The sequence below is a fragment of the Schistocerca piceifrons genome, unplaced genomic scaffold (assembly GCF_021461385.2).
Source record: "Schistocerca piceifrons isolate TAMUIC-IGC-003096 unplaced genomic scaffold, iqSchPice1.1 HiC_scaffold_676, whole genome shotgun sequence".
In the NCBI taxonomy this organism is placed as follows: Eukaryota; Metazoa; Arthropoda; class Insecta; order Orthoptera; family Acrididae; genus Schistocerca; species Schistocerca piceifrons.
In genome coordinates, this window is record NW_025728922.1 from 18,249 (window position 1) to 34,180 (window position 15,932).

Genomic DNA, 15,932 nt, shown 5'->3' on the forward strand with positions numbered 1-15,932 from the left:
TCTCGTGCTTGTCGTTTTGATATAGGCCGATTTGAGAGCGTCAGCTCTCGCGTCAGCCGAGCAAAGTCGAGACAAGTCGAGACACACTAAGGGCTGGTATGCAGCGAGTAAGAGGGCGAAAAAACAATAATTTAAGAGCGCGTGGCAAAAGTACTCATACGCGAAATTAAAAGCCTGCTGCGGTGGCCGGGAATCGAACCCGGATCAACTGCTTGGAAGGCAACTATGCTGACCATTACACCACCACCGCACAAGCGAGCGCCGCGCGTCCGCGCTGTGTCGGCTTCCCGCCAGTCGGCAGCGGCCGAAGGTGATCGTACCTGGCAGGCGCATTTCGAGGCAGGCTAGGGGAGCACATCCAGACGCATTCGGACAGCGTATCCGCGCACACTTCGCATCCTTTGGCAAGAGTTGGGCGCCGGCAACGCAAGAGTACGCAGAGGACCGCGTTCTGGCGGCATTTTTAAGCAGAGCAGTGCAGTGCAGGATTCAGCGTCTGCAGCATCTTTTCCACAGAATGCTACGGCGCTTGACGGCAGTCCCACTTTCCCTTGAGACATCTGCGCGGCAAGCAGCGCCAAGTTACCGCTGGCCCGAGCATCGGTGGTTCAGTGGTAGAATGCTCGCCTGCCACGCGGGCGGCCCGGGTTCGATTCCCGGCCGATGCATCATTTTGCTTTTCCCGCGATAATGCTGCCGCGTGGCTTGAGCGCTTGAGATGCACGATCCACAAGAATGTGTAGCTGGATTTCCCTTGAGAAGGACCGAGAACGCAGCACTCGCGGGTCCCCACTAGGACGCTCGCATCATGTTCTACAGACTAGCGTCGGCCTGGCCTCACAAGTTGCTGGGTCCGGGTGCCTCCGAGGCACTGAACTTCAACGACAAGGAGTGCTGCCTATCGTTGCAACAGCAGCAGCAGCACCGCAATCAACTGGGCCGGCAGTGCACGTGTAGCAACAGAACACGTTATCCAGGAAGTACAGTGTCTCTACGTCTAATATTGGGTAAGGTGTTTACCCAGTTTCCAGGACAAGCGGTGCACCCGTGCCTCGGTAGCGCAGTAGGCAGCGCGTAAGTCTCATAATCTTAAGGTCGTGAGTTCGATCCTCACCCGGGGCATTTAATTTTCTGTGACATGGTGGTGCTGTTGCTAGGGCGCCAACGTATTTCTTGTTTGTTATCCACAGCGTTTCAACGCTTCAGCGGGAAAATGTTTACTTCCTGTTATTGCTACTTACAGCTTCCCTTTTCCTCTTCTCCCAGCAGAGCGTGAAGCCAAAAGCATTGCTCTGCGACGTTTGAGGTGCGCGCCTTGCCAGTCAGTATGTGCAAAGATGCTCGCGAAGAGAGGGGGGCGCCGACGCGGCACTCGACACGAAATGCGACAAGCGACCGTACGAACGGTCGAACGAAACGGCCACATCCGGTGTGGTCTAGTGGCTAGGATACCTGGCTTTCACCCAGGAGGCCCGGGTTCGATTCCCGGTACCGGAACGGAATTTTTTCCACACGAATCGTGACAAGTTTGAGCTGTCCGAGCGGCCGTTTCCCGTCCTGCTCGCAATATAGCTACTGTTTCGTGACCGTCAGCAGAATATAGACTAGGGAAGCAGACACACGACGACCATAGAAATGGTGTGCGGCTTCATGCCACCTGTTTCCAGCGTAGGGCTGAGCAACTGCATCTGCCGAGGCCCGTTAGCTCAGTTGGTTAGAGCGTCGTGCTAATAACGCGAAGGTCGTGGGTTCGATCCCCCCACGGGCCACTACTCTTTTCCTACTACGAAAAGGCGGCGCCGATTTCAGCTGGCGAGTGTGGTGACCAAAAGATCATCACCCTGCGTGGAAGTTGATAGAGGATCCGAACCCGACTCGTCGGGGAGCGCTACAGCATTCACTCGGCAACGGCCATAATATCTTGAATACACTGGTTCTCAACCGATAAAGAGAAAATGAAAGAAAATGTCCGATTGCCGATGCGTAACAACTTTGGCCCTTGTCAGTACTTGGGCGGGTGAGCGCATGGGAACACAGGGCGCTATTGGCACTTTTACTTCCTATTTTTGTTTCTCCTTTCTTTTCGGAGCTACAGCCCGATTCGGTCAGGGAGACGCCACCGTGAAATGAAGGGGGCGTGCTGTGTGTCCCTCCTTACCTCTCTCAGTCGTTTCTCGTGCTTGTCGTTTTGATATAGGCCGATTTGAGAGCGTCAGCTCTCGCGTCAGCCGAGCAAAGTCGAGACAAGTCGAGACACACTAAGGGCTGGTATGCAGCGAGTAAGAGGGCGAAAAAACAATAATTTAAGAGCGCGTGGCAAAAGTACTCATACGCGAAATTAAAAGCCTGCTGCGGTGGCCGGGAATCGAACCCGGATCAACTGCTTGGAAGGCAACTATGCTGACCATTACACCACCACCGCACAAGCGAGCGCCGCGCGTCCGCGCTGTGTCGGCTTCCCGCCAGTCGGCAGCGGCCGAAGGTGATCGTACCTGGCAGGCGCATTTCGAGGCAGGCTAGGGGAGCACATCCAGACGCATTCGGACAGCGTATCCGCGCACACTTCGCATCCTTTGGCAAGAGTTGGGCGCCGGCAACGCAAGAGTACGCAGAGGACCGCGTTCTGGCGGCATTTTTAAGCAGAGCAGTGCAGTGCAGGATTCAGCGTCTGCAGCATCTTTTCCACAGAATGCTACGGCGCTTGACGGCAGTCCCACTTTCCCTTGAGACATCTGCGCGGCAAGCAGCGCCAAGTTACCGCTGGCCCGAGCATCGGTGGTTCAGTGGTAGAATGCTCGCCTGCCACGCGGGCGGCCCGGGTTCGATTCCCGGCCGATGCATCATTTTGCTTTTCCCGCGATAATGCTGCCGCGTGGCTTGAGCGCTTGAGATGCACGATCCACAAGAATGTGTAGCTGGATTTCCCTTGAGAAGGACCGAGAACGCAGCACTCGCGGGTCCCCACTAGGACGCTCGCATCATGTTCTACAGACTAGCGTCGGCCTGGCCTCACAAGTTGCTGGGTCCGGGTGCCTCCGAGGCACTGAACTTCAACGACAAGGAGTGCTGCCTATCGTTGCAACAGCAGCAGCAGCACCGCAATCAACTGGGCCGGCAGTGCACGTGTAGCAACAGAACACGTTATCCAGGAAGTACAGTGTCTCTACGTCTAATATTGGGTAAGGTGTTTACCCAGTTTCCAGGACAAGCGGTGCACCCGTGCCTCGGTAGCGCAGTAGGCAGCGCGTAAGTCTCATAATCTTAAGGTCGTGAGTTTGATCCTCACCCGGGGCATTTAATTTTCTGTGACATGGTGGTGCTGTTGCTAGGGCGCCAACGTATTTCTTGTTTGTTATCCACAGCGTTTCAACGCTTCAGCGGGAAAATGTTTACTTCCTGTTATTGCTACTTACAGCTTCCCTTTTCCTCTTCTCCCAGCAGAGCGTGAAGCCAAAAGCATTGCTCTGCGACGTTTGAGGTGCGCGCCTTGCCAGTCAGTATGTGCAAAGATGCTCGCAAAGAGAGGGGGGCGCCGACGCGGCACTCGACACGAAATGCGACAAGCGACCGTACGAACGGTCGAACGAAACGGCCACATCCGGTGTGGTCTAGTGGCTAGGATACCTGGCTTTCACCCAGGAGGCCCGGGTTCGATTCCCGGTACCGGAACGGAATTTTTTCCACACGAATCGTGACAAGTTTGAGCTGTCCGAGCGGCCGTTTCCCGTCCTGCTCGCAATATAGCTACTGTTTCGTGACCGTCAGCAGAATATAGACTAGGGAAGCAGACACACGACGACCATAGAAATGGTGTGCGGCTTCATGCCACCTGTTTCCAGCGTAGGGCTGAGCAACTGCATCTGCCGAGGCCCGTTAGCTCAGTTGGTTAGAGCGTCGTGCTAATAACGCGAAGGTCGTGGGTTCGATCCCCCCACGGGCCACTACTCTTTTCCTACTACGAAAAGGCGGCGCCGATTTCAGCTGGCGAGTGTGGTGACCAAAAGATCATCACCCTGCGTGGAAGTTGATAGAGGATCCGAACCCGACTCGTCGGGGAGCGCTACAGCATTCACTCGGCAATGGCCATAATATCTTGAATACACTGGTTCTCAACCGATAAAGAGAAAATGAAAGAAAATGTCCGATTGCCGATGCGTAACAACTTTGGCCCTTGTCAGTACTTGGGCGGGTGAGCGCATGGGAACACAGGGCGCTATTGGCACTTTTACTTCCTATTTTTGTTTCTCCTTTCTTTTCGGAGCTACAGCCCGATTCGGTCAGGGAGACGCCACCGTGAAATGAAGGGGGCGTGCTGTGTGTCCCTCCTTACCTCTCTCAGTCGTTTCTCGTGCTTGTCGTTTTGATATAGGCCGATTTGAGAGCGTCAGCTCTCGCGTCAGCCGAGCAAAGTCGAGACAAGTCGAGACACACTAAGGGCTGGTATGCAGCGAGTAAGAGGGCGAAAAAACAATAATTTAAGAGCGCGTGGCAAAAGTACTCATACGCGAAATTAAAAGCCTGCTGCGGTGGCCGGGAATCGAACCCGGATCAACTGCTTGGAAGGCAACTATGCTGACCATTACACCACCACCGCACAAGCGAGCGCCGCGCGTCCGCGCTGTGTCGGCTTCCCGCCAGTCGGCAGCGGCCGAAGGTGATCGTACCTGGCAGGCGCATTTCGAGGCAGGCTAGGGGAGCACATCCAGACGCATTCGGACAGCGTATCCGCGCACACTTCGCATCCTTTGGCAAGAGTTGGGCGCCGGCAACGCAAGAGTACGCAGAGGACCGCGTTCTGGCGGCATTTTTAAGCAGAGCAGTGCAGTGCAGGATTCAGCGTCTGCAGCATCTTTTCCACAGAATGCTACGGCGCTTGACGGCAGTCCCACTTTCCCTTGAGACATCTGCGCGGCAAGCAGCGCCAAGTTACCGCTGGCCCGAGCATCGGTGGTTCAGTGGTAGAATGCTCGCCTGCCACGCGGGCGGCCCGGGTTCGATTCCCGGCCGATGCATCATTTTGCTTTTCCCGCGATAATGCTGCCGCGTGGCTTGAGCGCTTGAGATGCACGATCCACAAGAATGTGTAGCTGGATTTCCCTTGAGAAGGACCGAGAACGCAGCACTCGCGGGTCCCCACTAGGACGCTCGCATCATGTTCTACAGACTAGCGTCGGCCTGGCCTCACAAGTTGCTGGGTCCGGGTGCCTCCGAGGCACTGAACTTCAACGACAAGGAGTGCTGCCTATCGTTGCAACAGCAGCAGCAGCACCGCAATCAACTGGGCCGGCAGTGCACGTGTAGCAACAGAACACGTTATCCAGGAAGTACAGTGTCTCTACGTCTAATATTGGGTAAGGTGTTTACCCAGTTTCCAGGACAAGCGGTGCACCCGTGCCTCGGTAGCGCAGTAGGCAGCGCGTAAGTCTCATAATCTTAAGGTCGTGAGTTCGATCCTCACCCGGGGCATTTAATTTTCTGTGACATGGTGGTGCTGTTGCTAGGGCGCCAACGTATTTCTTGTTTGTTATCCACAGCGTTTCAACGCTTCAGCGGGAAAATGTTTACTTCCTGTTATTGCTACTTACAGCTTCCCTTTTCCTCTTCTCCCAGCAGAGCGTGAAGCCAAAAGCATTGCTCTGCGACGTTTGAGGTGCGCGCCTTGCCAGTCAGTATGTGCAAAGATGCTCGCAAAGAGAGGGGGGCGCCGACGCGGCACTCGACACGAAATGCGACAAGCGACCGTACGAACGGTCGAACGAAACGGCCACATCCGGTGTGGTCTAGTGGCTAGGATACCTGGCTTTCACCCAGGAGGCCCGGGTTCGATTCCCGGTACCGGAACGGAATTTTTTCCACACGAATCGTGACAAGTTTGAGCTGTCCGAGCGGCCGTTTCCCGTCCTGCTCGCAATATAGCTACTGTTTCGTGACCGTCAGCAGAATATAGACTAGGGAAGCAGACACACGACGACCATAGAAATGGTGTGCGGCTTCATGCCACCTGTTTCCAGCGTAGGGCTGAGCAACTGCATCTGCCGAGGCCCGTTAGCTCAGTTGGTTAGAGCGTCGTGCTAATAACGCGAAGGTCGTGGGTTCGATCCCCCCACGGGCCACTACTCTTTTCCTACTACGAAAAGGCGGCGCCGATTTCAGCTGGCGAGTGTGGTGACCAAAAGATCATCACCCTGCGTGGAAGTTGATAGAGGATCCGAACCCGACTCGTCGGGGAGCGCTACAGCATTCACTCGGCAATGGCCATAATATCTTGAATACACTGGTTCTCAACCGATAAAGAGAAAATGAAAGAAAATGTCCGATTGCCGATGCGTAACAACTTTGGCCCTTGTCAGTACTTGGGCGGGTGAGCGCATGGGAACACAGGGCGCTATTGGCACTTTTACTTCCTATTTTTGTTTCTCCTTTCTTTTCGGAGCTACAGCCCGATTCGGTCAGGGAGACGCCACCGTGAAATGAAGGGGGCGTGCTGTGTGTCCCTCCTTACCTCTCTCAGTCGTTTCTCGTGCTTGTCGTTTTGATATAGGCCGATTTGAGAGCGTCAGCTCTCGCGTCAGCCGAGCAAAGTCGAGACAAGTCGAGACACACTAAGGGCTGGTATGCAGCGAGTAAGAGGGCGAAAAAACAATAATTTAAGAGCGCGTGGCAAAAGTACTCATACGCGAAATTAAAAGCCTGCTGCGGTGGCCGGGAATCGAACCCGGATCAACTGCTTGGAAGGCAACTATGCTGACCATTACACCACCACCGCACAAGCGAGCGCCGCGCGTCCGCGCTGTGTCGGCTTCCCGCCAGTCGGCAGCGGCCGAAGGTGATCGTACCTGGCAGGCGCATTTCGAGGCAGGCTAGGGGAGCACATCCAGACGCATTCGGACAGCGTATCCGCGCACACTTCGCATCCTTTGGCAAGAGTTGGGCGCCGGCAACGCAAGAGTACGCAGAGGACCGCGTTCTGGCGGCATTTTTAAGCAGAGCAGTGCAGTGCAGGATTCAGCGTCTGCAGCATCTTTTCCACAGAATGCTACGGCGCTTGACGGCAGTCCCACTTTCCCTTGAGACATCTGCGCGGCAAGCAGCGCCAAGTTACCGCTGGCCCGAGCATCGGTGGTTCAGTGGTAGAATGCTCGCCTGCCACGCGGGCGGCCCGGGTTCGATTCCCGGCCGATGCATCATTTTGCTTTTCCCGCGATAATGCTGCCGCGTGGCTTGAGCGCTTGAGATGCACGATCCACAAGAATGTGTAGCTGGATTTCCCTTGAGAAGGACCGAGAACGCAGCACTCGCGGGTCCCCACTAGGACGCTCGCATCATGTTCTACAGACTAGCGTCGGCCTGGCCTCACAAGTTGCTGGGTCCGGGTGCCTCCGAGGCACTGAACTTCAACGACAAGGAGTGCTGCCTATCGTTGCAACAGCAGCAGCAGCACCGCAATCAACTGGGCCGGCAGTGCACGTGTAGCAACAGAACACGTTATCCAGGAAGTACAGTGTCTCTACGTCTAATATTGGGTAAGGTGTTTACCCAGTTTCCAGGACAAGCGGTGCACCCGTGCCTCGGTAGCGCAGTAGGCAGCTCGTAAGTCTCATAATCTTAAGGTCGTGAGTTTGATCCTCACCCGGGGCATTTAATTTTCTGTGACATGGTGGTGCTGTTGCTAGGGCGCCAACGTATTTCTTGTTTGTTATCCACAGCGTTTCAACGCTTCAGCGGGAAAATGTTTACTTCCTGTTATTGCTACTTACAGCTTCCCTTTTCCTCTTCTCCCAGCAGAGCGTGAAGCCAAAAGCATTGCTCTGCGACGTTTGAGGTGCGCGCCTTGCCAGTCAGTATGTGCAAAGATGCTCGCAAAGAGAGGGGGGCGCCGACGCGGCACTCGACACGAAATGCGACAAGCGACCGTACGAACGGTCGAACGAAACGGCCACATCCGGTGTGGTCTAGTGGCTAGGATACCTGGCTTTCACCCAGGAGGCCCGGGTTCGATTCCCGGTACCGGAACGGAATTTTTTCCACACGAATCGTGACAAGTTTGAGCTGTCCGAGCGGCCGTTTCCCGTCCTGCTCGCAATATAGCTACTGTTTCGTGACCGTCAGCAGAATATAGACTAGGGAAGCAGACACACGACGACCATAGAAATGGTGTGCGGCTTCATGCCACCTGTTTCCAGCGTAGGGCTGAGCAACTGCATCTGCCGAGGCCCGTTAGCTCAGTTGGTTAGAGCGTCGTGCTAATAACGCGAAGGTCGTGGGTTCGATCCCCCCACGGGCCACTACTCTTTTCCTACTACGAAAAGGCGGCGCCGATTTCAGCTGGCGAGTGTGGTGACCAAAAGATCATCACCCTGCGTGGAAGTTGATAGAGGATCCGAACCCGACTCGTCGGGGAGCGCTACAGCATTCACTCGGCAATGGCCATAATATCTTGAATACACTGGTTCTCAACCGATAAAGAGAAAATGAAAGAAAATGTCCGATTGCCGATGCGTAACAACTTTGGCCCTTGTCAGTACTTGGGCGGGTGAGCGCATGGGAACACAGGGCGCTATTGGCACTTTTACTTCCTATTTTTGTTTCTCCTTTCTTTTCGGAGCTACAGCCCGATTCGGTCAGGGAGACGCCACCGTGAAATGAAGGGGGCGTGCTGTGTGTCCCTCCTTACCTCTCTCAGTCGTTTCTCGTGCTTGTCGTTTTGATATAGGCCGATTTGAGAGCGTCAGCTCTCGCGTCAGCCGAGCAAAGTCGAGACAAGTCGAGACACACTAAGGGCTGGTATGCAGCGAGTAAGAGGGCGAAAAAACAATAATTTAAGAGCGCGTGGCAAAAGTACTCATACGCGAAATTAAAAGCCTGCTGCGGTGGCCGGGAATCGAACCCGGATCAACTGCTTGGAAGGCAACTATGCTGACCATTACACCACCACCGCACAAGCGAGCGCCGCGCGTCCGCGCTGTGTCGGCTTCCCGCCAGTCGGCAGCGGCCGAAGGTGATCGTACCTGGCAGGCGCATTTCGAGGCAGGCTAGGGGAGCACATCCAGACGCATTCGGACAGCGTATCCGCGCACACTTCGCATCCTTTGGCAAGAGTTGGGCGCCGGCAACGCAAGAGTACGCAGAGGACCGCGTTCTGGCGGCATTTTTAAGCAGAGCAGTGCAGTGCAGGATTCAGCGTCTGCAGCATCTTTTCCACAGAATGCTACGGCGCTTGACGGCAGTCCCACTTTCCCTTGAGACATCTGCGCGGCAAGCAGCGCCAAGTTACCGCTGGCCCGAGCATCGGTGGTTCAGTGGTAGAATGCTCGCCTGCCACGCGGGCGGCCCGGGTTCGATTCCCGGCCGATGCATCATTTTGCTTTTCCCGCGATAATGCTGCCGCGTGGCTTGAGCGCTTGAGATGCACGATCCACAAGAATGTGTAGCTGGATTTCCCTTGAGAAGGACCGAGAACGCAGCACTCGCGGGTCCCCACTAGGACGCTCGCATCATGTTCTACAGACTAGCGTCGGCCTGGCCTCACAAGTTGCTGGGTCCGGGTGCCTCCGAGGCACTGAACTTCAACGACAAGGAGTGCTGCCTATCGTTGCAACAGCAGCAGCAGCACCGCAATCAACTGGGCCGGCAGTGCACGTGTAGCAACAGAACACGTTATCCAGGAAGTACAGTGTCTCTACGTCTAATATTGGGTAAGGTGTTTACCCAGTTTCCAGGACAAGCGGTGCACCCGTGCCTCGGTAGCGCAGTAGGCAGCGCGTAAGTCTCATAATCTTAAGGTCGTGAGTTCGATCCTCACCCGGGGCATTTAATTTTCTGTGACATGGTGGTGCTGTTGCTAGGGCGCCAACGTATTTCTTGTTTGTTATCCACAGCGTTTCAACGCTTCAGCGGGAAAATGTTTACTTCCTGTTATTGCTACTTACAGCTTCCCTTTTCCTCTTCTCCCAGCAGAGCGTGAAGCCAAAAGCATTGCTCTGCGACGTTTGAGGTGCGCGCCTTGCCAGTCAGTATGTGCAAAGATGCTCGCAAAGAGAGGGGGGCGCCGACGCGGCACTCGACACGAAATGCGACAAGCGACCGTACGAACGGTCGAACGAAACGGCCACATCCGGTGTGGTCTAGTGGCTAGGATACCTGGCTTTCACCCAGGAGGCCCGGGTTCGATTCCCGGTACCGGAACGGAATTTTTTCCACACGAATCGTGACAAGTTTGAGCTGTCCGAGCGGCCGTTTCCCGTCCTGCTCGCAATATAGCTACTGTTTCGTGACCGTCAGCAGAATATAGACTAGGGAAGCAGACACACGACGACCATAGAAATGGTGTGCGGCTTCATGCCACCTGTTTCCAGCGTAGGGCTGAGCAACTGCATCTGCCGAGGCCCGTTAGCTCAGTTGGTTAGAGCGTCGTGCTAATAACGCGAAGGTCGTGGGTTCGATCCCCCCACGGGCCACTACTCTTTTCCTACTACGAAAAGGCGGCGCCGATTTCAGCTGGCGAGTGTGGTGACCAAAAGATCATCACCCTGCGTGGAAGTTGATAGAGGATCCGAACCCGACTCGTCGGGGAGCGCTACAGCATTCACTCGGCAATGGCCATAATATCTTGAATACACTGGTTCTCAACCGATAAAGAGAAAATGAAAGAAAATGTCCGATTGCCGATGCGTAACAACTTTGGCCCTTGTCAGTACTTGGGCGGGTGAGCGCATGGGAACACAGGGCGCTATTGGCACTTTTACTTCCTATTTTTGTTTCTCCTTTCTTTTCGGAGCTACAGCCCGATTCGGTCAGGGAGACGCCACCGTGAAATGAAGGGGGCGTGCTGTGTGTCCCTCCTTACCTCTCTCAGTCGTTTCTCGTGCTTGTCGTTTTGATATAGGCCGATTTGAGAGCGTCAGCTCTCGCGTCAGCCGAGCAAAGTCGAGACAAGTCGAGACACACTAAGGGCTGGTATGCAGCGAGTAAGAGGGCGAAAAAACAATAATTTAAGAGCGCGTGGCAAAAGTACTCATACGCGAAATTAAAAGCCTGCTGCGGTGGCCGGGAATCGAACCCGGATCAACTGCTTGGAAGGCAACTATGCTGACCATTACACCACCACCGCACAAGCGAGCGCCGCGCGTCCGCGCTGTGTCGGCTTCCCGCCAGTCGGCAGCGGCCGAAGGTGATCGTACCTGGCAGGCGCATTTCGAGGCAGGCTAGGGGAGCACATCCAGACGCATTCGGACAGCGTATCCGCGCACACTTCGCATCCTTTGGCAAGAGTTGGGCGCCGGCAACGCAAGAGTACGCAGAGGACCGCGTTCTGGCGGCATTTTTAAGCAGAGCAGTGCAGTGCAGGATTCAGCGTCTGCAGCATCTTTTCCACAGAATGCTACGGCGCTTGACGGCAGTCCCACTTTCCCTTGAGACATCTGCGCGGCAAGCAGCGCCAAGTTACCGCTGGCCCGAGCATCGGTGGTTCAGTGGTAGAATGCTCGCCTGCCACGCGGGCGGCCCGGGTTCGATTCCCGGCCGATGCATCATTTTGCTTTTCCCGCGATAATGCTGCCGCGTGGCTTGAGCGCTTGAGATGCACGATCCACAAGAATGTGTAGCTGGATTTCCCTTGAGAAGGACCGAGAACGCAGCACTCGCGGGTCCCCACTAGGACGCTCGCATCATGTTCTACAGACTAGCGTCGGCCTGGCCTCACAAGTTGCTGGGTCCGGGTGCCTCCGAGGCACTGAACTTCAACGACAAGGAGTGCTGCCTATCGTTGCAACAGCAGCAGCAGCACCGCAATCAACTGGGCCGGCAGTGCACGTGTAGCAACAGAACACGTTATCCAGGAAGTACAGTGTCTCTACGTCTAATATTGGGTAAGGTGTTTACCCAGTTTCCAGGACAAGCGGTGCACCCGTGCCTCGGTAGCGCAGTAGGCAGCGCGTAAGTCTCATAATCTTAAGGTCGTGAGTTCGATCCTCACCCGGGGCATTTAATTTTCTGTGACATGGTGGTGCTGTTGCTAGGGCGCCAACGTATTTCTTGTTTGTTATCCACAGCGTTTCAACGCTTCAGCGGGAAAATGTTTACTTCCTGTTATTGCTACTTACAGCTTCCCTTTTCCTCTTCTCCCAGCAGAGCGTGAAGCCAAAAGCATTGCTCTGCGACGTTTGAGGTGCGCGCCTTGCCAGTCAGTATGTGCAAAGATGCTCGCAAAGAGAGGGGGGCGCCGACGCGGCACTCGACACGAAATGCGACAAGCGACCGTACGAACGGTCGAACGAAACGGCCACATCCGGTGTGGTCTAGTGGCTAGGATACCTGGCTTTCACCCAGGAGGCCCGGGTTCGATTCCCGGTACCGGAACGGAATTTTTTCCACACGAATCGTGACAAGTTTGAGCTGTCCGAGCGGCCGTTTCCCGTCCTGCTCGCAATATAGCTACTGTTTCGTGACCGTCAGCAGAATATAGACTAGGGAAGCAGACACACGACGACCATAGAAATGGTGTGCGGCTTCATGCCACCTGTTTCCAGCGTAGGGCTGAGCAACTGCATCTGCCGAGGCCCGTTAGCTCAGTTGGTTAGAGCGTCGTGCTAATAACGCGAAGGTCGTGGGTTCGATCCCCCCACGGGCCACTACTCTTTTCCTACTACGAAAAGGCGGCGCCGATTTCAGCTGGCGAGTGTGGTGACCAAAAGATCATCACCCTGCGTGGAAGTTGATAGAGGATCCGAACCCGACTCGTCGGGGAGCGCTACAGCATTCACTCGGCAATGGCCATAATATCTTGAATACACTGGTTCTCAACCGATAAAGAGAAAATGAAAGAAAATGTCCGATTGCCGATGCGTAACAACTTTGGCCCTTGTCAGTACTTGGGCGGGTGAGCGCATGGGAACACAGGGCGCTATTGGCACTTTTACTTCCTATTTTTGTTTCTCCTTTCTTTTCGGAGCTACAGCCCGATTCGGTCAGGGAGACGCCACCGTGAAATGAAGGGGGCGTGCTGTGTGTCCCTCCTTACCTCTCTCAGTCGTTTCTCGTGCTTGTCGTTTTGATATAGGCCGATTTGAGAGCGTCAGCTCTCGCGTCAGCCGAGCAAAGTCGAGACAAGTCGAGACACACTAAGGGCTGGTATGCAGCGAGTAAGAGGGCGAAAAAACAATAATTTAAGAGCGCGTGGCAAAAGTACTCATACGCGAAATTAAAAGCCTGCTGCGGTGGCCGGGAATCGAACCCGGATCAACTGCTTGGAAGGCAACTATGCTGACCATTACACCACCACCGCACAAGCGAGCGCCGCGCGTCCGCGCTGTGTCGGCTTCCCGCCAGTCGGCAGCGGCCGAAGGTGATCGTACCTGGCAGGCGCATTTCGAGGCAGGCTAGGGGAGCACATCCAGACGCATTCGGACAGCGTATCCGCGCACACTTCGCATCCTTTGGCAAGAGTTGGGCGCCGGCAACGCAAGAGTACGCAGAGGACCGCGTTCTGGCGGCATTTTTAAGCAGAGCAGTGCAGTGCAGGATTCAGCGTCTGCAGCATCTTTTCCACAGAATGCTACGGCGCTTGACGGCAGTCCCACTTTCCCTTGAGACATCTGCGCGGCAAGCAGCGCCAAGTTACCGCTGGCCCGAGCATCGGTGGTTCAGTGGTAGAATGCTCGCCTGCCACGCGGGCGGCCCGGGTTCGATTCCCGGCCGATGCATCATTTTGCTTTTCCCGCGATAATGCTGCCGCGTGGCTTGAGCGCTTGAGATGCACGATCCACAAGAATGTGTAGCTGGATTTCCCTTGAGAAGGACCGAGAACGCAGCACTCGCGGGTCCCCACTAGGACGCTCGCATCATGTTCTACAGACTAGCGTCGGCCTGGCCTCACAAGTTGCTGGGTCCGGGTGCCTCCGAGGCACTGAACTTCAACGACAAGGAGTGCTGCCTATCGTTGCAACAGCAGCAGCAGCACCGCAATCAACTGGGCCGGCAGTGCACGTGTAGCAACAGAACACGTTATCCAGGAAGTACAGTGTCTCTACGTCTAATATTGGGTAAGGTGTTTACCCAGTTTCCAGGACAAGCGGTGCACCCGTGCCTCGGTAGCGCAGTAGGCAGCGCGTAAGTCTCATAATCTTAAGGTCGTGAGTTTGATCCTCACCCGGGGCATTTAATTTTCTGTGACATGGTGGTGCTGTTGCTAGGGCGCCAACGTATTTCTTGTTTGTTATCCACAGCGTTTCAACGCTTCAGCGGGAAAATGTTTACTTCCTGTTATTGCTACTTACAGCTTCCCTTTTCCTCTTCTCCCAGCAGAGCGTGAAGCCAAAAGATTGCTCTGCGACGTTTGAGGTGCGCGCCTTGCCAGTCAGTATGTGCAAAGATGCTCGCAAAGAGAGGGGGGCGCCGACGCGGCACTCGACACGAAATGCGACAAGCGACCGTACGAACGGTCGAACGAAACGGCCACATCCGGTGTGGTCTAGTGGCTAGGATACCTGGCTTTCACCCAGGAGGCCCGGGTTCGATTCCCGGTACCGGAACGGAATTTTTTCCACACGAATCGTGACAAGTTTGAGCTGTCCGAGCGGCCGTTTCCCGTCCTGCTCGCAATATAGCTACTGTTTCGTGACCGTCAGCAGAATATAGACTAGGGAAGCAGACACACGACGACCATAGAAATGGTGTGCGGCTTCATGCCACCTGTTTCCAGCGTAGGGCTGAGCAACTGCATCTGCCGAGGCCCGTTAGCTCAGTTGGTTAGAGCGTCGTGCTAATAACGCGAAGGTCGTGGGTTCGATCCCCCCACGGGCCACTACTCTTTTCCTACTACGAAAAGGCGGCGCCGATTTCAGCTGGCGAGTGTGGTGACCAAAAGATCATCACCCTGCGTGGAAGTTGATAGAGGATCCGAACCCGACTCGTCGGGGAGCGCTACAGCATTCACTCGGCAATGGCCATAATATCTTGAATACACTGGTTCTCAACCGATAAAGAGAAAATGAAAGAAAATGTCCGATTGCCGATGCGTAACAACTTTGGCCCTTGTCAGTACTTGGGCGGGTGAGCGCATGGGAACACAGGGCGCTATTGGCACTTTTACTTCCTATTTTTGTTTCTCCTTTCTTTTCGGAGCTACAGCCCGATTCGGTCAGGGAGACGCCACCGTGAAATGAAGGGGGCGTGCTGTGTGTCCCTCCTTACCTCTCTCAGTCGTTTCTCGTGCTTGTCGTTTTGATATAGGCCGATTTGAGAGCGTCAGCTCTCGCGTCAGCCGAGCAAAGTCGAGACAAGTCGAGACACACTAAGGGCTGGTATGCAGCGAGTAAGAGGGCGAAAAAACAATAATTTAAGAGCGCGTGGCAAAAGTACTCATACGCGAAATTAAAAGCCTGCTGCGGTGGCCGGGAATCGAACCCGGATCAACTGCTTGGAAGGCAACTATGCTGACCATTACACCACCACCGCACAAGCGAGCGCCGCGCGTCCGCGCTGTGTCGGCTTCCCGCCAGTCGGCAGCGGCCGAAGGTGATCGTACCTGGCAGGCGCATTTCGAGGCAGGCTAGGGGAGCACATCCAGACGCATTCGGACAGCGTATCCGCGCACACTTCGCATCCTTTGGCAAGAGTTGGGCGCCGGCAACGCAAGAGTACGCAGAGGACCGCGTTCTGGCGGCATTTTTAAGCAGAGCAGTGCAGTGCAGGATTCAGCGTCTGCAGCATCTTTTCCACAGAATGCTACGGCGCTTGACGGCAGTCCCACTTTCCCTTGAGACATCTGCGCGGCAAGCAGCGCCAAGTTACCGCTGGCCCGAGCATCGGTGGTTCAGTGGTAGAATGCTCGCCTGCCACGCGGGCGGCCCGGGTTCGATTCCCGGCCGATGCATCATTTTGCTTTTCCCGCGATAATGCTGCCGCGTGGCTTGAGCGCTTGAGATGCACGATCC

The 15,932-nt window shown here is 55.3% G+C and overlaps 36 non-coding genes across 36 annotated transcripts; 28 read left to right on the forward strand and 8 right to left on the reverse strand.

Annotated features, from left to right (window-relative positions):
* Window positions 1-178: 178 nt before the first annotated feature.
* Trnag-ucc lies at window positions 179-250 on the reverse strand. Its single transcript has one exon. It is a non-coding gene; the product is annotated as a tRNA-Gly (tRNA).
* A 347-nt stretch (window positions 251-597) lies between these two features.
* On the forward strand, window positions 598-668 carry Trnag-gcc. The gene has a single exon. It is a non-coding gene; the product is annotated as a tRNA-Gly (tRNA).
* A 381-nt stretch (window positions 669-1,049) lies between these two features.
* Window positions 1,050-1,122, forward strand: Trnam-cau. The gene has a single exon. It is a non-coding gene; the product is annotated as a tRNA-Met (tRNA).
* A 303-nt stretch (window positions 1,123-1,425) lies between these two features.
* Window positions 1,426-1,497, forward strand: Trnae-uuc. Its single transcript has one exon. It is a non-coding gene; the product is annotated as a tRNA-Glu (tRNA).
* Window positions 1,498-1,695: 198 nt separating this feature from the next.
* Window positions 1,696-1,769, forward strand: Trnai-aau. Its single transcript has one exon. It is a non-coding gene; the product is annotated as a tRNA-Ile (tRNA).
* Window positions 1,770-2,350: 581 nt separating this feature from the next.
* Window positions 2,351-2,422, reverse strand: Trnag-ucc. Its single transcript has one exon. It is a non-coding gene; the product is annotated as a tRNA-Gly (tRNA).
* A 347-nt stretch (window positions 2,423-2,769) lies between these two features.
* Window positions 2,770-2,840, forward strand: Trnag-gcc. The gene has a single exon. It is a non-coding gene; the product is annotated as a tRNA-Gly (tRNA).
* A 381-nt stretch (window positions 2,841-3,221) lies between these two features.
* Trnam-cau lies at window positions 3,222-3,294 on the forward strand. The gene has a single exon. It is a non-coding gene; the product is annotated as a tRNA-Met (tRNA).
* A 303-nt stretch (window positions 3,295-3,597) lies between these two features.
* On the forward strand, window positions 3,598-3,669 carry Trnae-uuc. The gene has a single exon. It is a non-coding gene; the product is annotated as a tRNA-Glu (tRNA).
* Window positions 3,670-3,867: 198 nt separating this feature from the next.
* On the forward strand, window positions 3,868-3,941 carry Trnai-aau. The gene has a single exon. It is a non-coding gene; the product is annotated as a tRNA-Ile (tRNA).
* A 581-nt stretch (window positions 3,942-4,522) lies between these two features.
* Window positions 4,523-4,594, reverse strand: Trnag-ucc. The gene has a single exon. It is a non-coding gene; the product is annotated as a tRNA-Gly (tRNA).
* Window positions 4,595-4,941: 347 nt separating this feature from the next.
* Trnag-gcc lies at window positions 4,942-5,012 on the forward strand. The gene has a single exon. It is a non-coding gene; the product is annotated as a tRNA-Gly (tRNA).
* A 381-nt stretch (window positions 5,013-5,393) lies between these two features.
* Window positions 5,394-5,466, forward strand: Trnam-cau. Its single transcript has one exon. It is a non-coding gene; the product is annotated as a tRNA-Met (tRNA).
* Window positions 5,467-5,769: 303 nt separating this feature from the next.
* On the forward strand, window positions 5,770-5,841 carry Trnae-uuc. The gene has a single exon. It is a non-coding gene; the product is annotated as a tRNA-Glu (tRNA).
* Window positions 5,842-6,039: 198 nt separating this feature from the next.
* Window positions 6,040-6,113, forward strand: Trnai-aau. Its single transcript has one exon. It is a non-coding gene; the product is annotated as a tRNA-Ile (tRNA).
* A 581-nt stretch (window positions 6,114-6,694) lies between these two features.
* Trnag-ucc lies at window positions 6,695-6,766 on the reverse strand. Its single transcript has one exon. It is a non-coding gene; the product is annotated as a tRNA-Gly (tRNA).
* Window positions 6,767-7,113: 347 nt separating this feature from the next.
* On the forward strand, window positions 7,114-7,184 carry Trnag-gcc. The gene has a single exon. It is a non-coding gene; the product is annotated as a tRNA-Gly (tRNA).
* Window positions 7,185-7,941: 757 nt separating this feature from the next.
* Trnae-uuc lies at window positions 7,942-8,013 on the forward strand. Its single transcript has one exon. It is a non-coding gene; the product is annotated as a tRNA-Glu (tRNA).
* Window positions 8,014-8,211: 198 nt separating this feature from the next.
* On the forward strand, window positions 8,212-8,285 carry Trnai-aau. The gene has a single exon. It is a non-coding gene; the product is annotated as a tRNA-Ile (tRNA).
* A 581-nt stretch (window positions 8,286-8,866) lies between these two features.
* Trnag-ucc lies at window positions 8,867-8,938 on the reverse strand. The gene has a single exon. It is a non-coding gene; the product is annotated as a tRNA-Gly (tRNA).
* Window positions 8,939-9,285: 347 nt separating this feature from the next.
* Window positions 9,286-9,356, forward strand: Trnag-gcc. The gene has a single exon. It is a non-coding gene; the product is annotated as a tRNA-Gly (tRNA).
* Window positions 9,357-9,737: 381 nt separating this feature from the next.
* Window positions 9,738-9,810, forward strand: Trnam-cau. The gene has a single exon. It is a non-coding gene; the product is annotated as a tRNA-Met (tRNA).
* Window positions 9,811-10,113: 303 nt separating this feature from the next.
* Window positions 10,114-10,185, forward strand: Trnae-uuc. The gene has a single exon. It is a non-coding gene; the product is annotated as a tRNA-Glu (tRNA).
* A 198-nt stretch (window positions 10,186-10,383) lies between these two features.
* On the forward strand, window positions 10,384-10,457 carry Trnai-aau. Its single transcript has one exon. It is a non-coding gene; the product is annotated as a tRNA-Ile (tRNA).
* A 581-nt stretch (window positions 10,458-11,038) lies between these two features.
* On the reverse strand, window positions 11,039-11,110 carry Trnag-ucc. Its single transcript has one exon. It is a non-coding gene; the product is annotated as a tRNA-Gly (tRNA).
* A 347-nt stretch (window positions 11,111-11,457) lies between these two features.
* On the forward strand, window positions 11,458-11,528 carry Trnag-gcc. Its single transcript has one exon. It is a non-coding gene; the product is annotated as a tRNA-Gly (tRNA).
* A 381-nt stretch (window positions 11,529-11,909) lies between these two features.
* Trnam-cau lies at window positions 11,910-11,982 on the forward strand. The gene has a single exon. It is a non-coding gene; the product is annotated as a tRNA-Met (tRNA).
* A 303-nt stretch (window positions 11,983-12,285) lies between these two features.
* On the forward strand, window positions 12,286-12,357 carry Trnae-uuc. Its single transcript has one exon. It is a non-coding gene; the product is annotated as a tRNA-Glu (tRNA).
* Window positions 12,358-12,555: 198 nt separating this feature from the next.
* Trnai-aau lies at window positions 12,556-12,629 on the forward strand. The gene has a single exon. It is a non-coding gene; the product is annotated as a tRNA-Ile (tRNA).
* A 581-nt stretch (window positions 12,630-13,210) lies between these two features.
* On the reverse strand, window positions 13,211-13,282 carry Trnag-ucc. Its single transcript has one exon. It is a non-coding gene; the product is annotated as a tRNA-Gly (tRNA).
* A 347-nt stretch (window positions 13,283-13,629) lies between these two features.
* Window positions 13,630-13,700, forward strand: Trnag-gcc. Its single transcript has one exon. It is a non-coding gene; the product is annotated as a tRNA-Gly (tRNA).
* Window positions 13,701-14,081: 381 nt separating this feature from the next.
* Trnam-cau lies at window positions 14,082-14,154 on the forward strand. The gene has a single exon. It is a non-coding gene; the product is annotated as a tRNA-Met (tRNA).
* Window positions 14,155-14,456: 302 nt separating this feature from the next.
* Trnae-uuc lies at window positions 14,457-14,528 on the forward strand. Its single transcript has one exon. It is a non-coding gene; the product is annotated as a tRNA-Glu (tRNA).
* Window positions 14,529-14,726: 198 nt separating this feature from the next.
* On the forward strand, window positions 14,727-14,800 carry Trnai-aau. Its single transcript has one exon. It is a non-coding gene; the product is annotated as a tRNA-Ile (tRNA).
* Window positions 14,801-15,381: 581 nt separating this feature from the next.
* Trnag-ucc lies at window positions 15,382-15,453 on the reverse strand. The gene has a single exon. It is a non-coding gene; the product is annotated as a tRNA-Gly (tRNA).
* Window positions 15,454-15,800: 347 nt separating this feature from the next.
* On the forward strand, window positions 15,801-15,871 carry Trnag-gcc. The gene has a single exon. It is a non-coding gene; the product is annotated as a tRNA-Gly (tRNA).
* Window positions 15,872-15,932: the final 61 nt, after the last annotated feature.